The sequence below is a fragment of the Mobula hypostoma genome, chromosome 8 (genome assembly GCF_963921235.1).
Source record: "Mobula hypostoma chromosome 8, sMobHyp1.1, whole genome shotgun sequence".
Classification (NCBI taxonomy): Eukaryota; Metazoa; Chordata; class Chondrichthyes; order Myliobatiformes; family Myliobatidae; genus Mobula; species Mobula hypostoma.
In genome coordinates, this window is record NC_086104.1 from 116,692,251 (window position 1) to 116,711,546 (window position 19,296).

The window sequence follows — 19,296 nt, forward strand, 5'->3', positions numbered from 1 at the left end:
AACATGTGAACTTTGGACTGGATTTGTTCTCTGTGTGTCAGTTTTTTCCAAGATTTTCTTATCCTGGGATTCTTTACATTAATCTGAATATTCAGTTATGTCCTTTTGTACTGTCAGACAACTCTCAACACCATCCATGACAGAGAATACGCTCGATCAGCATTCTACCCATGCACACTAAACACCTGCTCCCTTCACTACTGGCACACAGGCTGCAGTGTCCCCTCTCACTTGGCCGGGCAGGCAGCCCCTACCAAGCCCGCAGTCGCACGGTGCGAAGGGGTAGTGGGTCAGCAGGGAATCAGCACCGCTCATAGTGTGACAGATGTGAGTGGGGCAGTGTGGTGATGGGACAGTGACTTACTGAAACATCTGTAGGGATTAGAGTTGAGTTGAGTGACAACACTGTGACGTAGTAGGGCACTGAGACTCTGAGAGGCTGAGTGGGATGATGGGATACTGACACAGTGAGTCCCTATTTGTGACAGGCAGTGAGTGGGTGATGGCAAAATGACACATTGAAGCATCTGTATGGACAGGCAGTGGTGGCTGATAGGACAGAGATACAAGGAGACACCTGTAGAGACAGGTAGTGTGTGGCTGACTGGACAGTGACACTGAGCCACCTGTAGAGACAGGTGTTGTGTGGGTGTCTGGATGCTGACACTGAGACACCTGTAGGGACAGGTGCTGAGTGGGTTACAGTCAGTATAAAAGCTCTAGTGATGGGTGGTGACTGGGGTGACAGTACACTGACATTGAGACACCTGTGGGTGGGAGCGGTGAGTGGAACGATTAGTGACTGGGCATCTGTGTCACAGTTCATCCCGAGTAGCTGCGTGATAGAGGACTCAGATCTATGGGCTTTTCCCAGGGACACATGGAGGCTAATATCGAGTTCCTGCTGACAGATCATCAACTTGGTGGAAGACACTCTTCAGTCTACCCGAAACTTGTGGTCTGCCAGCACATTGTCTAGATAAGTTGAAGTAGATATATGTGTCCAAAATGAACCACAGCGTGGTGCTGCACCCTGTTTACAAAACTTCTAAATATACTTGTTCTGCAATTTGCAGCATGTGATTTCCCCTTAAGCAACTACTTTTGAGCTGTCTCAATGAACGAGTGATTTTGCAATCTTCTGAAGGACTCAGCAGAATTAACACTCAAGCATGCAGTTATGGAAACTTTAAGTGCCATGGTTAGAAGAGAGGGAGGACAGTTGGACTCCAAACCAAGCTGAAATGCAGAGGAGTGAGATCCCCTCCACTCAACTTCTTGATAGCAAATGTACAGTCAGTGGAGAACAAGATTGAGGACCTCAGGGCAAGATTGTTGTATTAGAGAGATATGAGGAAGTACTACATTCTTTATTTCATGTAGACGTAGCTTACTGCGGACACACTCAAAGCATTGGTAAGACCTGAAGATACACAGGATGAATGGAAATGATTTGGGGAATGCATACACGAATCTGCAGCTGCTTGTGACCATGGAGGGGGAAGGGGTGTGTTGTGTTCTTCGGGCCTATGCTAGAGAGCATTGGGCTTCAAGGTTTTCAGCACATATGAATTGTTTAGTTTTGTGTAATGACAGTTGTTAATCATTTTGAGTTTCTTGTGTTTTTTCTCGGTGGCTCGCTTTGTAATGTAGTCTCCTGGTGGCTTCTGTTTAAGCTTGTTAAAATTATTTTGATAGGCTGAGGAATCTCTGTTACTTGTATTATTTTTGTGGATCACACAAAATGCTGGAGGAACTCAGCAGGCCAAGCAGCATCTATGGAAGAGAGTACAGTCGACATTTCAGGCTGGGACCCTTCAGCAGGGAAGGTCAGCTTGCAGGTGTAGCACCCTCTCAAGAAGGCAAATGGAATGTTGGCCTTCATTGCGCAAGAAACTGAAATTAATAGCAGGGAGGTTATGCTGCAACTGTAAAGAGTACTGGTGAGGCTGCATCTGGAGTACTGCGTGCACTTTTGGTCTCCTTACTTGAAGGATATACTGGCTTTGGAGGTGGTGCTGAGGAGTTTCTCTAGGTTGATTCCAGAGATGAGGAGGTTAGACTATGCGGAGATATTGAGTCGCCTGGGAGATCTCAGATCAGACAAGTCTCAAAGGTCAAACCTGTCATGAGTGATTCCTGGAGTCAAGGTTAAACCCAAAACCATCAAGTCCTGGGCTGAGGTCCAAAGAACTATATATATTATAAATTAAACAAATAGTGCAAAAAGAGAGGGAAAAATACAGCAGAAATATTTATTGATTCATTATCCATTCTGAAATCTGATGGCAGAGGGGAAGAAGTTGTTCCTAAAATATTGAGTGTGTATCTTCAGAATCCCATACCATCTCCTTGATGGTAGCAATGAGAAGAGGGCATATCCTGGGTGATGGGGATCCTCAATGATGGATGCCGCCTTTCTGAGGTATCACCTTTTGGAGTTGTCCTGGAGGACATTTCGGTTGTTCTGTGTTGTTCTGCCAAGCTTTGTGGGCATGCTACATTGACCTCAGAATGTGTTTTGATACTTGCAGCCAGCCCTCAGCCCATTCTAGGGTGTGGTGGTTATTAATGCAAGCAGCACATTGCTTTGCATCTTTTCCTATAGTGTATGTACAGCTGATAAAGAAACCTGAATCTAAACATAAAAATTGTAACAGATGCAGAAGAAATGCAGTCCAGGTAAATAATAAAGGGCAAGACTATCACAAGGTAGATTATAAAGTCAACAGTCCAGCATCTCATACAAAAGGTCCATTCAAGAGTCTGATAACAGTGATAACAGTTCTTCCGAGACATTTGATCTTTCAGGCTTTTATATCCTCTGCCTGATGGTAAAGGCAATGAGCAGAGTGAATTGTTTGGAGAAGAGGAAGAAGACAAGGTAATGGGGTTTGGGTATGAGTTACTGGGCAGATCAGGGAGAGAGAGTGAGAGAGAAGGGGAGAGAGGGAGAGAATGACCCAGAGCTGGAGAATTTCATGTTCATGCCACCAGTGGTTTGTACATTCTTGAAAGATCTTGAACCATCATTCCATTGAACATGATCTATCTGGACCCAGCACTACAGTACTGGTAATTATAAAGAATGCACTTCAGCACCTCTACGTTCTTAAAAGTTTGTATAGATTCAACGTGTCACCTAAAACTTTGGTAAACTTCTCTAGTTGCATGGTGGAAAGTATCCTGACTGGCGACATAATGACATACGGAAACACCAACACCCAGGAATGGAGAAGGTGATACAAAGTTGTGGATAGAGGCCAGTCCATCACAGACAGACCCTCACCACCACTGACACCTACAAGGAGTGTTAACACAGGAGAGCAGTTTTTATTAAGGACACCCACCACCCAGAGAATACACTCTTCTCATCTGCCATTGGGAAGGAGTTGCAGGAGCATTAGGTCCACACCACCCAGCTCAATTGAGACAATTGAGATCTGGCTCATCTGCCTCTGATACAGAAGCCTTGGCCTGAGATCGTCAGTCTTATTTTCAAGTGACTGTACATTCGCTAACAAGATGGTAGGGAGAGGAGGCCTCATCCCTCTGCTCTTCAGCTTGGTTGGAATCCCACCTCTCCGGCCGTGTTTTCGGCCTTTGGCCTTGGCACTAAAAGGCGACGCGCTTTACCGTGAAACCTGAAGATCATTGATGTAATTTCGTAGTTAGTTGTTAAGAGGGAATTTGCGTGCTGCAGCTCGGGGCGAAAGTTGTTGAAAATGAGTATACTTTAAGGGAAACTGGTACAAATTCAAGCAGCCCGCAGAGAGCCGCCGATATACATGGGCACCATCTTTCAGACCAAATCAGCCAAAGCTCTATCCTTGCTGGTATTTTTTCTTAATACGATGAGCTCTTATTCTTCCAAGCAGTCTCATGGTTTGTCAAAGGTTTTTTAAAAATACAAGTGCACAATGTTACGTACCCCGTAACTGGGTTGCCAAACCAGCGGAAATGGATCACTCAGTTGGAGTCTGGATTACTAGAACTAAGAAAGTTTTATTAAAGAAACAAGCAACACAGTAATCGAAAGGATAATAAATGCAACAGTTCAGCAATGATAAACACACATATGCACAGAATTAAGATAACAGCATCAATCAAGCTCTATCGTTGTCTAGGGGTAAATGACTAATTTCAAAGTGACACAAAAGTCCAGTTCGATTTAGTTCAGTTCGCAGTAATCGTTGCCATGGCAATGGACAACGTGGGGAGGGAGAGAGAGAGAGAGAGAGAGAGAGAGAGAGAGAGAACGGGAACGACTGATCATTCAGAATGGCTTCCACTCACAGACCGGCGATGTTGCTCACAAGCAGCTTTCGGGCAGGTCCTTTGTGATGTCACCTGAGGTCACCGACTGTGACCCCTCCTCCAGATGCGGTCGATCCTCTGCAGTGAACCCGGCACCCAAGCGAGGGTGGACACACACCGGGTTCCCGCTGATCGTACCTTTCCACCTGTGCGTTTAAGATCCGATACTTCCCACCGACTCGTGAGAGGCACACCGCTTCCAGGGTCTCGTTACCTCGGGTGTCGTGTGTGTCCTGCCTTAGCGAACCTGTCCCTTTTTATCCCCCTGCTGGGGTATCGCCTGTCCATCACTTCAAACAGTTCAGGGTTCAAAGGGGGAGCCGCTCCAGACAGCTCTCTCTCCCGTCCCTTCATTACACATCTCCAGATGGTGCTTCATTGTTCCTTATCTCTCCTTCCCCCAAGGACAGGTGGCAGATCAACTGCTGATCTCACAGGACAGCTAACATCTATGTGTATTCTCGTCACAACAATATTCACCGATTCTCCTTTGTCTAGCCTGCTTGTTACTTCCTCAAAGAATTCTAACAGATTTGTCAGGCAATATGTTCCCATAAGGAAACCATGCTGACTTGACCCATTTTATCCTATGCAATCATATGATATCAATGACAGATCCAGTACTGTACCCCGGTGCTTTACGGCGACAGACTTGTCTCCACTGGTACTGTACCACAAAGTTATATCACGAAAGACACAACTCTACCGGTACCGCACCCCTGTGTTATACAGTGACAGACCTGTCCCTACCATACTGTTGTACAATGACAGAATCATCCCCACTGCAATACATTAATAAACCTGTCCCACCAGTACCATACCCTGGTGTTATACAGAGACAGACCCATCCCCATGGGTAATACACCCCAGTGTTATACAGCGACAGACCTGCCTCACCAGTACTGTAGCGCTGTATTATACTGTTACAGACATGTCCCCACTGTCACCACGTTCAGATATGGCCTAAGTGCGGAGTTAAGGACACCGACGCGGGTCGATAGTTCACAGACTTTAATGCGAACGGTGTTAAAGGAAAAAGAAAACAATAAACGCTAGGCCAAACACAGCCGTTAACTAAAACCCTGAAATGGAAAAAAGCCTATACTGCGGCTAAAAAGTTCAACTAAATATAAAACGAATACCGCTAGTCTTCAGAGTTAGTTGATTCGACAATCCAATTCCTCTGGCAAGGCTGAAAGCAGATAGCCACCGAAGCATTGCTGAGCTGTGTTCAAGTCTCGACAAGCACTATGACGACAAGTATGGAGTTAAATTCTGTCACCATTAAATAATAATTAGCGGACACGTGCATATTCACGAGCGCAATTACCGTATCTACCGCGGTGCCAAATCCGTGGTTATGACGGGGTCCCCCTCTCTAGGCGCAGCCCCTGAGGCGCCATAGACCTGTGTCCACTGGAAATCCCGGATCAGTGACTTGTCCAAGATGTCTTTCACTGGGATTCAAGTACATTCTTCTGGGCCATACCCAGATGCGAGATGCCAGGAGGCGCTGCATCGCATAGACAAGGGAACCATCTACCAGCCGTGGAGGAAGGGGAGGTGGGGCGACTGAGGCCAGAGGAGAGGTAATAACCGGCTTGAGCTGGGAAGCATGGAATACTGGGTGGATCTTCAGTGTTGCTGGGAGACGCCATCTATAGGACATCTTGTGACAGCCTTTTCCACTACAAATGGTCCCACGTAGCGCAATGCCGATTTCCGGCTCTTGACTTTCAGGGGAAGATTCTTTGATGCCAACCAGATATCCTGTCCTGGCTTGAATGGCCTTCCCTGTCGATGGACCCGATCAGCCTGCCAGGAATGTTGTTTCTGGGCGCGCAGCAGAGAAGCCCTGGCTCGTCTCCAGGTCTGCTTGTAGCGCTGAATCAGCTGTTCAGCAGTAGGAAATTCCACGTCTATCTCCTGATTAGGGAAGAGCGGGGGCTGGAATCCCTTCTGGCATTCAAAGGGAGACATACCAGTGGAGGACGACTGGATGTTATTGTGGGCAATCTCTGCCCAAACCAATTGGGAGCTCCAGGATGTGGGGTTGGAAGAAGCAAGACAGTGCAGGGTTGGTTCCAACTCCTGATTCACTCTCCCAGTCTGGCCATTAGATTGGGGGTGGAAACCAGACGAGGGGGTGGAAGCCAGACGAGAGGCTGGCCATGGCTCCTACAAGACAGCAGAAAGCTTTCGAAAAGAGGGAAGAGAACTGTGGTCCACGATCCGACACTATGGCTTGAGGAAAGCCATGGTGCCTGAACACATGTTGCACCATGAGTGTGGCAGTCTCATGAGCTGATGGGAGCTTGGGGAGGGCAATGAAGTGAGCAGCTTTGGAAAATCGATTCACAATGACCAAAATGGTGGTGTTTCCATTAGACGGGGGCAAACCAGTGATGAAATCTACTGAGAGGTGGAACCAGGGTGGTGGGGCACAGGCAGTGGATATAACAGACCCGCAGGACGCTGGCATGATGTCTTGTTCTGAGCACAGGTGGGTCAGGCAGATACAAAGTCGAGGACATCCTGGGACATAGATGGCCACCAAAATTGTTTCATTATAAATTGCTGATTCCATTGAATTGTCGGATGTTCAGCCAGACGGGAGGAGTGACCCCATTCCAACACTTTGGAACACACTGCAGCAGGGACCAACAGCCAGTTGGGAGATCCCCCATCCGGGCCTGGATCTGATTGCTGGGCAGCCCTCACAACTGCCTCTATTCCCCAGATCACCGGAGCAGTGATACACGAGTGAGCAAGAATGGGCTCTGAATCAGCACTGTCCGCAGTTCCATCCAACTGCTGGGAGATGGTCGGCCTCTGTATTCTTGCTGCCGGGATGATAAGTGAGGATGAAATTGAAACATGTGAAGAAGAGAGCCCACTGGGCTTGACGAGAGTTGAGTCTCTTAGAATCCTGACTATAGGAGATGTTCTTGCGATCTGTCCAGACCAAGAATGGATGCTCTGTCCCCTCCAGGCAGTGTTGCCATTCCTTCAGGTCCTCCTTGACAGCCAGAAGCTCCCGGTTCCAAATGTCATAATTCCTCTCAGTCGGAGTCAAGCGACATGAAAGAAAGGCACAATGGTGCAGCTGGCTATTGGTAGATGAGCGCTGAGAGAGGACATCTTCAATACCTACATCGGATGCATCCACCTCGACAATGAATGGCTGAGATGGGTCTGGGTGTTGCAGCATCGGGGCAGCGGTGAAATGTCATTTTCGCTCTGAAAATGCTTGGTCAGCATCGTCCATCCAATGGAATCTTGCCGAGGTCTTTTTGGTGAGTGCGTTAATTGGAGCCGTAATAGGGCCGAAATTCCTGATGAAGCTCCGATAAAAGTTTGCAAACATCATGAAGCGCCATACCTGTTTGACTGTAGATGGTTTGGGCAACTCTGCAACTGCCTGAACTTTACTAGGGTCCATTTGAACACTGGATGGGGTAAGTATATAGCATAAAAATGACACCTGGTCCTTATGGAATTCACATTGTTCAGGCTTGGTGTACAGGTTATTTTCAAGAAGGCATCTGAGTACTCTCCGGACATGCTAGATGTACTCCTGATGAGAGCGGGAATAGATAGAGATGTCATCCAAACACAGAAATACAAACTGATTCAACATGTCCCTGAGCATATTGTTAACCAAGGCCTGGAATACAGCGGGGGCATTGGCCAGGCCAAAAGGCATCACCAGGTATTCATAGCGGCTATTAGAGGAGTTTAAACATTTTCTGCTAGGCATGATACCTGTTCCTCAAAGCGAGACTGGTCTTGTCGGCACAAGATTATCTGCTTCAGTGCCTCCGTAACTTCACTAATAACAGATTCCATTGCCTGTTGCTTGTCTTTTACTTGACCAATGAATCTTACGGCCAAGGTCAGCTGCTCTCTCTCTGCTGGATCTATCTTTGTGTGGTCAAGACTTGCTGTCACCAGGTTCAGATATGGCCCAAGTGTAGAATGAGAGACACTGACGTGGGTCGATATTTCACAGACTTTAATGTGAACGGTGTTAAAGGAAAAAGAAAACAATAAATGCTAGGACAAACAGATCTGTTAACTAAAACTCTCAAATGAGAAACGAAGCCTACACTACGGCTGAAAAGAACAACTGAATATAAAATGAATACAGTACTGCTAGTCTTCAGAGTCAGTTGACTCGACAGTCCAACCTCTCAGGCAAGGCCGAAAGCAGACAGGCTTCGAAGTGTTGCTGTGCTGTGTTCAAGCCTCTACAAGCACTACGATGACAAGTATGGAGATAAATACTATCACCATTAAATGATAATTAGCGGACATGTGCACATTCACAAGTGCAATTGCTGTATCTACTGCACTGCTGAATCCGTGGTTGTGACACCCACCAGTACTGCATCTCAGAGTCATGCAGTGACAGAACCATTCCCAACAATTCTGTACCACAATGTTAAACAATGAGAAATCCATCCCCACCAGTACTGCATTGCAGTGTCATACAGTGACAGATCCATTTCCTCCAGTACTCTACCCCGGTGGTCAATATACAGTGACACACCTGTTCCCACTGGTACTGTATCCAGTATTAGATAGCAGTAAACTCATCCAAAAATGCACTGTACCACTGAATCTTACAGGAACAGACCTGTCCCCAATGAATCTATAATTCAGTGTTATGCAGTGAAAGACCTGTCCCCACGGAAACTATAGCCTGGCGTTATGCAGTGACAGACCCATCCTCACCAGTAGCGTACTTCAGTGGTATACAGTGACTGATTCACCCGCACCGTACCTCAGTGTTATACAGAGACGCACCCATCCCCACTGGCATTCTGTTCTGCTGTTATACAGCAAAAGACCTCTCCTCTCTGGCATTGTACCCCAGTTTACAGAGTGACAGACTCATAACCACCATTACTGTACCCTAAAAAGACAGACCCATCCTGTCCAGTACTGTACCCCAGTGTTATACAGATACAGGCTTGTCCCACTGTTACTGCACCCTAGTGTTGTACAGATACAGGCTTGTCCCACTGTTACTGCACCCTAGTGTTGTACAGATACAGGCTTGTCCCACTGTTACTGCACCCCAGTGCTATACATTGACAGACCTGTCCCCACCTGTACTGCATTCTGGTATTAGACAGTGATAAACCCATCCCCTTTGATTCTGTATCACATGGTTATACAGTGACTGACAGATCCCGACTGGGATGTTATACAGTAATGGACCCATCTCCTCCAGTACTGCACCACGTTGTTATACAGTCATAGACTCAACCTCTCTGGTACTGTACCCCAGTGTTGGACAGTGACAGATCTGTCCTCCACCAGTACTGTACCTCACTATGATACAGTGACAGACACAACCCCACTGGTACAACACCCCAGCATTCTACGGTGACTAACACATTCTCTCCAGTACTGTATCCCATTGTTATGCTGTGACAGTCCTCTACATTGACGTTAAAATATCACAGATTCATCCCCATGAGTACTGTATGCTGCTGTTGTACAGTGACACACTTGGCCCCACAGTACTCTTCCTTAGTTTTACATAGTGGTCAACACATCCACTTTGATACTGTATTATAGGCCTATCCCCACATGAATTGTATCCTCGTGTTAGACTGTGACAGACACAACCCCACTGGTACCGTATGTTGGTGTTATACAGTGACAGGACTGTCTGCACCACCACCATTCAAAGGTGTTATATTGTAACAGACCTGTACCCACCGTTACCGTTCAATGCTGTTATACGGTGACACAACAGCCCCCACCAATACTGTAGCTGCTGTTATAGTGACAAACCTATACTCAGTGGTACTGTACCCTGGTGCTGTACAGTGACAAACTTGTCCACACCTGTCTTGTACCCTGGTGTTATGCAGTAACTGACCCATCCCCACTGGTACTGTTCCCTGATGTAATACAGTGACAGACCCACCCCCCACCGGTACTATACCCCGGTGTTATTCAATAACTGACCTATCCCTATTGGTACTGTACACTGCTGTTATGCAGTGACAGATTCATCCCATCCAGACCTGTCTCACTGGGACTGTACCCCACTGTTAAACATTGATGGCCTGTCCCCACCTGTACTGTGCCCTGGTATTAGACAGTGATAGATTTATTCCCTTCGATACTGTAACACATGGTTATCGAGTGACGGATATGTCCCCATCGGCATTGTACCCTGTTGCTATACAGTGACAGACATGTCCTCACCAGTACTGTACCCTGGTATTGTACCATGACAGACACATCTGTACCAATACTGTACTCTGGTGTTATACAGTGACAGACCCATCCTCTCTGGTACTGTGCCCCAGAGTTATACAGCAAAAGACCCTTCCCCACTGGTAGCTTACTGCAGTGCTGACAGGCCTACCCTGACTATACTGTACCCCATTATAATACACTGGAAGACATGACCACACCAGTACCAAACCAATTAGATATACAGTGACAGAACTATCCCTACCGGTAATGTACTCAGGTGTGATACTGTGACAGACCCATCCCCACAGGTAAAGTAACCTGAATTTATACAATGGAAGAATCATCTCCATGGGTACTGTACCCCAGTATTATACAGTCACACACTTCCCCTCTGGTTCCATACTCATTAGTTATACAGTGACAGACACATCCAACCCCTACTGTACCCTGGTGTTATACAGAGATAGAAGCAATCCCCACTGATACCATATCCCAGTGTTATACGGTGAGATATCTATCTCCAGTGGTATTCAAACCTGGTGTTACACAGGGACAGACACATCCCCACTGATACCGTACCTCCATGTTGTACGATGACAGACACGTTCTCATCGATACATCGATTAGATATACAGTGACAGAACAGTCCCCACTGATAATGTGAACAGGTTAACACAGTGACAGGGCCAGCTTTGCTGGTAATGTAACTTGAATTTATACAATGACAGACCCAACCCCACTGATACTGTACCCCAGTGTGATACAGTGACAAGTCTATCCTCACCTGTACTGTACTCCAGTGTGATACAATGACAGACCAATCTACACTGGTAACATATTCCAGTGTTACACAGTGAGAGACCAGTCCTCACTGGTACAGTACCCATTAGATATACAGTGACAGAACCGTCCCCATCGATAATGTACACAGGTATTACAGCAGGCCTAACCGGTTTCCCTCTAGCACCACTCTCCTCTGCCTCGCGGAAATTGTCCTCACTTGAAATAATTTCTCCTTTGACTCCTCCCATTTCCTTCAAACAAAAGGGATGGCCATGGGCACTTGCATGGGTCCCAGCAATGTCTGCCTGTTTGCTGGCTTCGTGGTACAGTCTATATTCCAACACTACACCGGTAACTGTCCCTCACTTTTCCTATGCTACATCGATGACTGCATTGGTGCTGCTTCCTGAACCTGTGCTGAACTTGTCCTTTTCATCCACTTTGCCTCCAACTTCCACCCCGCCCTCAAATTCACCTGGTTCATTTCTGACACTTCCCTACCCTTTCTCGATCTCACAGACTGTATCTCTGGAGACAGCTTATCCACCAACAGACTCTCACAGCTACAGTGACTGTTCCTCGTTTCACCCTGCTACTTGTAAAAACACCATCCCCTTCTCTCAGTTCCTCCATCTCTGCTGCATCTGCTCTCAGGATGAGGCTTTTCATTCTAGGATGAAGGAGATGTCCTCCTTTTTCAAAGAAAGGGGCTTCCCTTTCTCCACTTAACACTGCCCTCAGCTGCATCTCTTCCATTTCACGCTCATCTGCTCTCACCCATCCTCCTGCCACCCTCCGAGGGATAGGGTTCCTCTTGTCCCCACCTACTACCCACCAGCCTTCGTGTCCAGCAGATAATTCTCTGAAGCTTATGCCATTTCCAAACTGTATCCCACCACCAAGCACATCTTTCCCTCCCCCCTACTTTCTGCTTTCCACAGGGATTGCTCCCTACGCGACTCCCTTGTCTATTCACCCCTCCCCACTGATCTTCCTCCTGGTACTTACCCTTGCAAGCGGAACAAGTGCCCCCTACACCTCCTCCCTCACTACTATTCAGGTCCCCAATTAGTCCTTACAAGTGAGGTGGAACTTCACCAGTGAGTCTGTTGAAGTCATATACTGTGTTTGGTGCTCCTGGTGTGGTCTCTTGTATATTGGTGAGACCCCATGTAGATTGGGTGATTGCTTCACCGAGCAACTACGCTCCGTATGCCAGAACAAGAGGGATCTCCCAGTGGCCACCCATTTTAATTCCACTTCTCATTGTGACATACACTTCGCCTCTGGTACCGTGCCAAGTAGTGATACAGTGAGAGACACAACCAAGTGGGACTATATCCTCTGTTATACAGTGACAGACTTTTCTGAAACCGGTACTGTACTCTGGTATTATAAAGTAATAGACCTGTCCCCGCCAGTTCTGTACACCGGTGTTATACTGTGACAGACACGTCCCCAATGGTACTGCACCCTGCTGTTATACAGTGATAGACTTATCCCCACCAGTACTATACCCTGGTGTTATACAGTGACAGACCAATCCCCACTGGTACTGTGCCCATTAGTTATACAGTGACAGACATATCCAAATGGGAGTGTACCCTCTGTTATTCAGTGACAGACTTGTCTGAAACTGATACTGTATCCCGTTGTTATAGAGTGACAGACCTATCCCCACTGGTACTATGTTACAGTGTTATACAGTGGCAGGCACATCTCCACTAGTATCATACACATTAGTTATAATGTGATAGTCCTGTCCCAACCATTACTGTACTGCGGTGAGTTACAGTGGCAGACACACCCCGCTGATACTGTACCCCAGTGTCATACTGTGCCAGACCCATCCCCACTGGTACTGTACCCCAGTGTTATACTGCGCCAGACCAGACCCAACTGGTACTGTACCACTGTGTCGTACAGTGCCAGACCCATCCCCACTGGTACTGTACCCTGGTGTTATACAGTGACAGAGACATCACAAATGGTACTGTACCCAGCTGTAGTACAGTGATAGACTCATCCCCACTGGTCCTGTGCTCCAGTATTGTATTGTGACAGACACTCCCCTCTGCTACCATGCCAATTAGTTATACAGTGACAGACACAACCAAGTGGGACTGTATCCTCTGTTGTACAGTGACAGACTTTTCTGTAACTGGTACCATACCCCAGTGTTAAACAGTAACAGCCAGGTCTCCACTAGTATCATATCCGTCAGTTATAAAGTGATAGTCCCATCCCAAGTGTTACTGGAGCGTGGTGTTAAACAGTGCTAGACACGCCACACTGGTACTGTACTCCAGTGTTATACAGTGACAGACCCATCCCCAGTGCTACTGTACATGGTATTAGATGTTGATAGACCTAACCCCACTGGTGTAGTCCCCTGGTGTTAGTAATAGACCCATGCTCACTGGTACTGTACCCCGGTGATAGATAGTGTTATGATAGACTCATCCCCACAGGTACTGTACCACCGAGTTATACTGTGGCAGGCATGTCACTACCAATACTATACCCCTGAGTAATGCAGTGACAGACACATCCCCACTGATACCATACTTCAGTGTTACACAGTAACCCCATTGGTACAGTACCTCCGAGTTATACTGTGACAGACCCATCCTGGCTGGTATCATAAACCAGTGTTATACGAATAAAGGCATGTCCCCACTGGTACTGCACTCAGTATGATAAAGTGACAGACCGATCCACACCGGTACTGTAGCCCTGTGTTATATAGTGACAGAGCCATCCCCACTGGTACTGTACCCCGATGTTATACAATGACAAGGTCACGTCTGGACTGCTACAGTACTCATTAGATATACAGTGAGAGAAAGGTTCCCACAAGTAATATGCAGAGGTGTTACACAGTGACAGGCCTGTCTCTATTGGTAGCATATCCTGGTGTTATAGAGTAACACACCTGTCTAAACTGTGCTATATCCAGGTGTTAAATCATAATAGACCATTCCCACTGGTACTGTATCACAGGGTTGTACAGTGTCAGACATGTCCCCACTGCTACTGCACTGGTATACAGCGACAGACTGATTCTCACCAGTATTGCACCCATCACCACTGGTACCATACCCCAGTGTTATACAGTAACTGACTAATACCCACTGGTACAGTGCTCCTGGGTAATACAGTGATGGACCCATCCCCACTGGAACCATATGCTGGTGTTATACAGAGACACACCTGTCCCCACTGGTACTGTATCACAGTGTGAGACAGTGATAGGCCTGACCTCACTAGTACTGTACCTCACCTGGAAGGACTGTCTGGGGCCCTGAATGGTGGTAAGGGAAGAAGTGTAAGGGCATGTGTAGCACTTGTTCTGCTTACAAGGATAAGTGCCATGAAGGAGATCGGTGGACAGGGATGGGGGGCACGAATGGACAAGGGAATGAGGTGACACTTCAACTGTGAGTTGGCTGGGGTGATATACTGCATCCGGTACTCCCGAAGTGGCCTTCTATATATTGGCGAGACCCAACGCAGACTGGGAGATTGTTTCGCTGAACACCTACGTTCTGTTCGCCAGAGAAAGCAGGATCTCCCAGTGACCACACATTTTAATTCCACATCCCATTCCCATTCTGACATGTCTATCCACGGCCTCCTCTACTGTAAAGATGAAGCCACACTCAGGTTGGAGGAACAACACATTATATTCCATCTGGGTGGCCTCCAACCTGATGGCATGAACATTGACTTCTCTAACTTCCGCTAATGCCCCACCTCCCCCTCGTACCCCATCAGTTATTTATTTATATACTCACATTCCTTTTCTCTCTCTCCTTTTTCTCCCTCTGTCCCTCTTTCTATACCCCTTGCCCATCCTCTGGGCTTTTCCCCCCCCTCCCCCTTTTCCTTCTCCCTGGGCCTCCTGTCCCATGATCCTCTCGTATCCGCTTTGCCAATCACCTGTCCAGCTCTTGACTCCATCCCTCCCCCTCCTGTCTTCTCCTATCACTTTGGATCTCCCCCTCACCCTCCCACTTTCAAATCTCTTACCAGCTCTTCTTTCAGTTCGTCATGACGAAGGATCTCGGGCCCGAAACGTCGACTGTATCTTTTCCTAGAGATGCCTCCTGGTCTGCTGCGTTCACCAGAAACTTCTATGTGTGTCCACTGGTATTCTACCTTGTAGTTGTACAGTAAAAGAAACATCACTTCCAGGATTGTTCCCCACAGTTATACAATGACAGAACCATCACCCCCAGTGCTGTACCACAGCGTTGAACAGCGATAGACAAGTCCCCTCCAGTACTGTACCCTGGTGGTATATAGTGACAGAGAACTCCCCACCTATTACATATACTGTGTCATTCCCATCTCCACAGAAATTGCACCAGGGTGTTTTTCAGCAAAAGACCCATCCACTGCTGGATTGTTCCTGTCATATTCTACAGTCACAATCTCATCCCCACCGTTAGATACTGTGGTGTGGTACAGTGACATATCAATCCCCCCTGATTTTGTACCACAGAGTCATACACAGATACACACGTCCCTACTAGTACAGTACCCTGCTGTATACAGTGATAGATACATCCCAACTGGCATGGTACCTAGTGTATACAGTGACAGAGTCATGCTATTGATACTGACGCCTGTTGTATAAACTGATAGACACATCCCTAGTTGTACATACCCTGCTGTATATAGCGATAGACATATCCCTACTGGTACTGTACCCTGGTATATACAAAGGTAGACATGCCCCTACTGGTAATGCAGCCTGGTGTATTGAGTGATAACCCCACACGCTTTGACACTATACCACAGCATTATACAGTGAGAGACATGCTCCCACTGTCACAGTATCCTGATGTCATGCAGTGACAGATACTCCTGCACTGGTGCCGTACCTGAGTTTTACACAGTGACAGACATATCTGCACAGGTATACTACCTTGCTGTTGTACAGGGAAAGAACCATCCCTTCCCAGATTGTTCTCCAGTCTTATACAGTGACAGAACAATAACCTCCAGTGCTCCACCAAAGAGTTTTACAGTGAACGACAAGGCGCCTCTGGTACTGTACCCTGGTGGTATACAGAGACAGACACGTCCCTATTAGTACTGTACCCTGCAGTAATACAATGACACACCAGTCCACAGCTTTACTGAACCCTGGGTTACACAGGGGCAGACGCATTCCTTCCAGTCCTCTGCCCCAATGATATACAATGACAGATCCATCGCCATGTCTGCTGTACCCTGCTGTTATACGGAAACTGGTGTCCAATGGTATTAGATACTGATAGCCCCACTGTGCAACAGAGTTATACAGAGAAAGACCTGTCCCCATTGATACTGTATCCTGAAGTCATACAGTGACAGACACGTCCCCACCGACACAGTAGTCCAATACAAAATAGTGATAGAAACATCCCACTTGTACTGTACAAGGACATTATACACTGACAGAGACGTCACCACTGGAACCGTACCTATTACTTATACCATAACATTCCCATCTACATGGCCTGGCGAGGGAACTCCTGGGCTGGGCGAGGAACTCCATTGCAGGACTTGGCTCTTGGACTAGGCTACGCTCGACTCTTGGGCTTGGCTCAGTTAGGTTGTTGGGTACAGAACCGGGACTCCTTCTTGGAGCGCAGGGCCTGGACCCTTTCTGGGACGCAGGGCCGGGATGCTTTCTACGACCCAGGGCTGGGATGACTGTCGATGATACTTGCTGAGGTAAACTGCCGAGGTAAACCATCGGGGATTCAGATGGGGAGGGGAAGGGAATAGTCCAGTAAAAGAAGCTGAATCACGAAGCTATTTATGTAGCCAACCAAAAACTAGAATCAGGTGCCTCAATTAAGGAGCCCAATGGAACTGGATAAAACAGGGAAAACCCAGCATACGGATTGATGGACCGGACCATGAACCAGCATGCAGTCTTCACGGACCGGACCATGACACTTCCTCCTTCCCCAATCTCTCTCTCCCTCACCATCTCTCTACTCCCCTGCTCTATCTCCATCTCAATCCACCCTCTCTCTCCCATTCTCTACCCCTTCTTTTCTCCTTGTCCACTCTCCAACTCCATCCCTCTCTCTCCCTCTGCTTTCCACTTTTCCTCCTTTTTGACACTCTTTATCCCATTTTCCTCATCTTCTCACCTTCATTCCATGTCTTCCCTCCTGTCAATTCTTCTTTTTTCTCTCCCACTCACTCTCTGCTTCCCCCTCTCTGTGCTCTCTTCTCCCTTTCTCTTCTTTTCCTTCCATTGTTTTCCCTCCCTCCCCCTCGTTCTCTCTCACTCCCTTTATCTTTAAGAACACTCGCCATCCGAGACAGGCCCTCTTTTCATTGCTACCATCAGGGATGAAGTACAGGAACCCGACGATCCACCCTTAGTACTTCAGGGACAGTTCCTCCCTCTGCCATAAAATTTCTGAATGTCCATAAACCCATGAATACTTACTCAGAAGTTTGCAAACTTTTTACATTATTAATTTATACTTTTTCATATTGCCCATGGTAACCAGTAGTATTTTATGTCTTGCCTGTACTGCTGTCATAAAACAAGTGTTACAACATAGGTCAGTGACAATAAACCTATTTCTGATTTTCTCCTATCGTTCTCTCTGCCTCTTCCCCACTCCTTCCTTTGTCGGTTATTTCTTGTTACTTCTTCTTCCTCGCTTTTGTTCCCTCCCTCCCTCTCACAAACGCACACTCTGCTACTCATCACCTTCATTGTGACGACAGGCCAGTAAATGGCAGCAGAGGCACAGGATGGGCAGAGGGTGGAGGGCGGAATTTCAGTGCCTCAGGCCCAGGACAGTGACCTTGACCCAGCTGCTTCACCGCTGTCCGTTTCCCCTCAGGTGGTCAGGACTGCTGATGTTTGCACTGTGGGGATGGGATGGGGTGGTGGGGAGGTGGATGGCGGGGAGACAAGGAGGAAGGAATCACTGTGCCATGGAAGTAAAGGTGAACTGTGCTTTCTGGAGTGTGAGAAATCCAGGTATAATTAATTGGACCCTCTGTTTGGTAAACATTTCTATTTAGAGATTCTATTGCACTATGTGAACACCAGCGCAGAAGTCCCTGCTCCCTGCTCTTTTCCAACGCAGCTCTGCCTCCTTATCACCCCTCCTACCGTGGAGTGCTTCCTTCTACAATGCAGGGTTCTCTCTTCACCACCCTTCACACAACGCAGTGCTCCCTCCTCACCACCTTTCACACAGCGCGGCGTCCTTTCACACCACCCCTCTCATAGTGCAGAGGTCCCTTCGCTACGCCCCTCCCACAGTGCAAAACTCCCTCTTCCGGCGGAACAACTGCTACACCTGCCCTTACACTTCCTCCCTCACCACCATTCAGGGCCCCAGACAGTCCTTCCAGGTGAGGCAACACTTCACCTGCGAGTCGGCTGGGGTGATATACTACATCCGGTGCTCCCAGTGCAGCCTTCTATACATTGGCGAGACCCAACGCAGACTGGGAGACCATTTTGCTGAACACCTGTGCTCTGTCCGCCAGAGAAAGCAGGATCTCCCAGTGGCCACACATTTCAATTCCACGTCCTATTCCAATTCTGATATGTTTATCCATGGCCTCCTCTATTGTCAAAATGAAGCTACACTCAGGTTGGAGGAACAACACCTTATATTCTGTCTGGGTAGCCTCCAACTTGATGGCATGAACATTGACTTCTCTAATTTCCGTTAATGCCTCTCTTCCCCTTCTTACCCCACCCCTTATTTATTTATTATTATTTTTCCCCCTTTCTTTCTTTCTCTTTTTTCTCCCTCTGCCCCTCTTACTATATCTTCCTCTCATGCTCCCTTCCCCTTTTCTGTCTCCCTAGGCCTCCCGTCCCATGATCCTCCCGCTTCTCCAGCCTTGTATCTTCTTGCCAATCACTTTCCAGCTCTTAGCTCCATCCCTCCCCCTCCTGTCTTCTCCTATCATTTCAGAACTCCCCCTCCA

General features: G+C 47.5%; 1 long non-coding RNA gene across 2 annotated transcripts in view; it reads right to left on the reverse strand.

Annotated features, from left to right (window-relative positions):
• Positions 1–19,296, reverse strand: part of LOC134350874 (uncharacterized) — an 86,448-nt gene that overhangs the window by 12,378 nt on the left and 54,774 nt on the right. For both annotated transcript variants that reach the window (XR_010019020.1, XR_010019021.1), the window contains exon 3: positions 15,355–15,483. This is a non-coding gene — a long non-coding RNA (uncharacterized LOC134350874). The remainder of the gene's footprint in view (positions 1–15,354; positions 15,484–19,296) is intronic.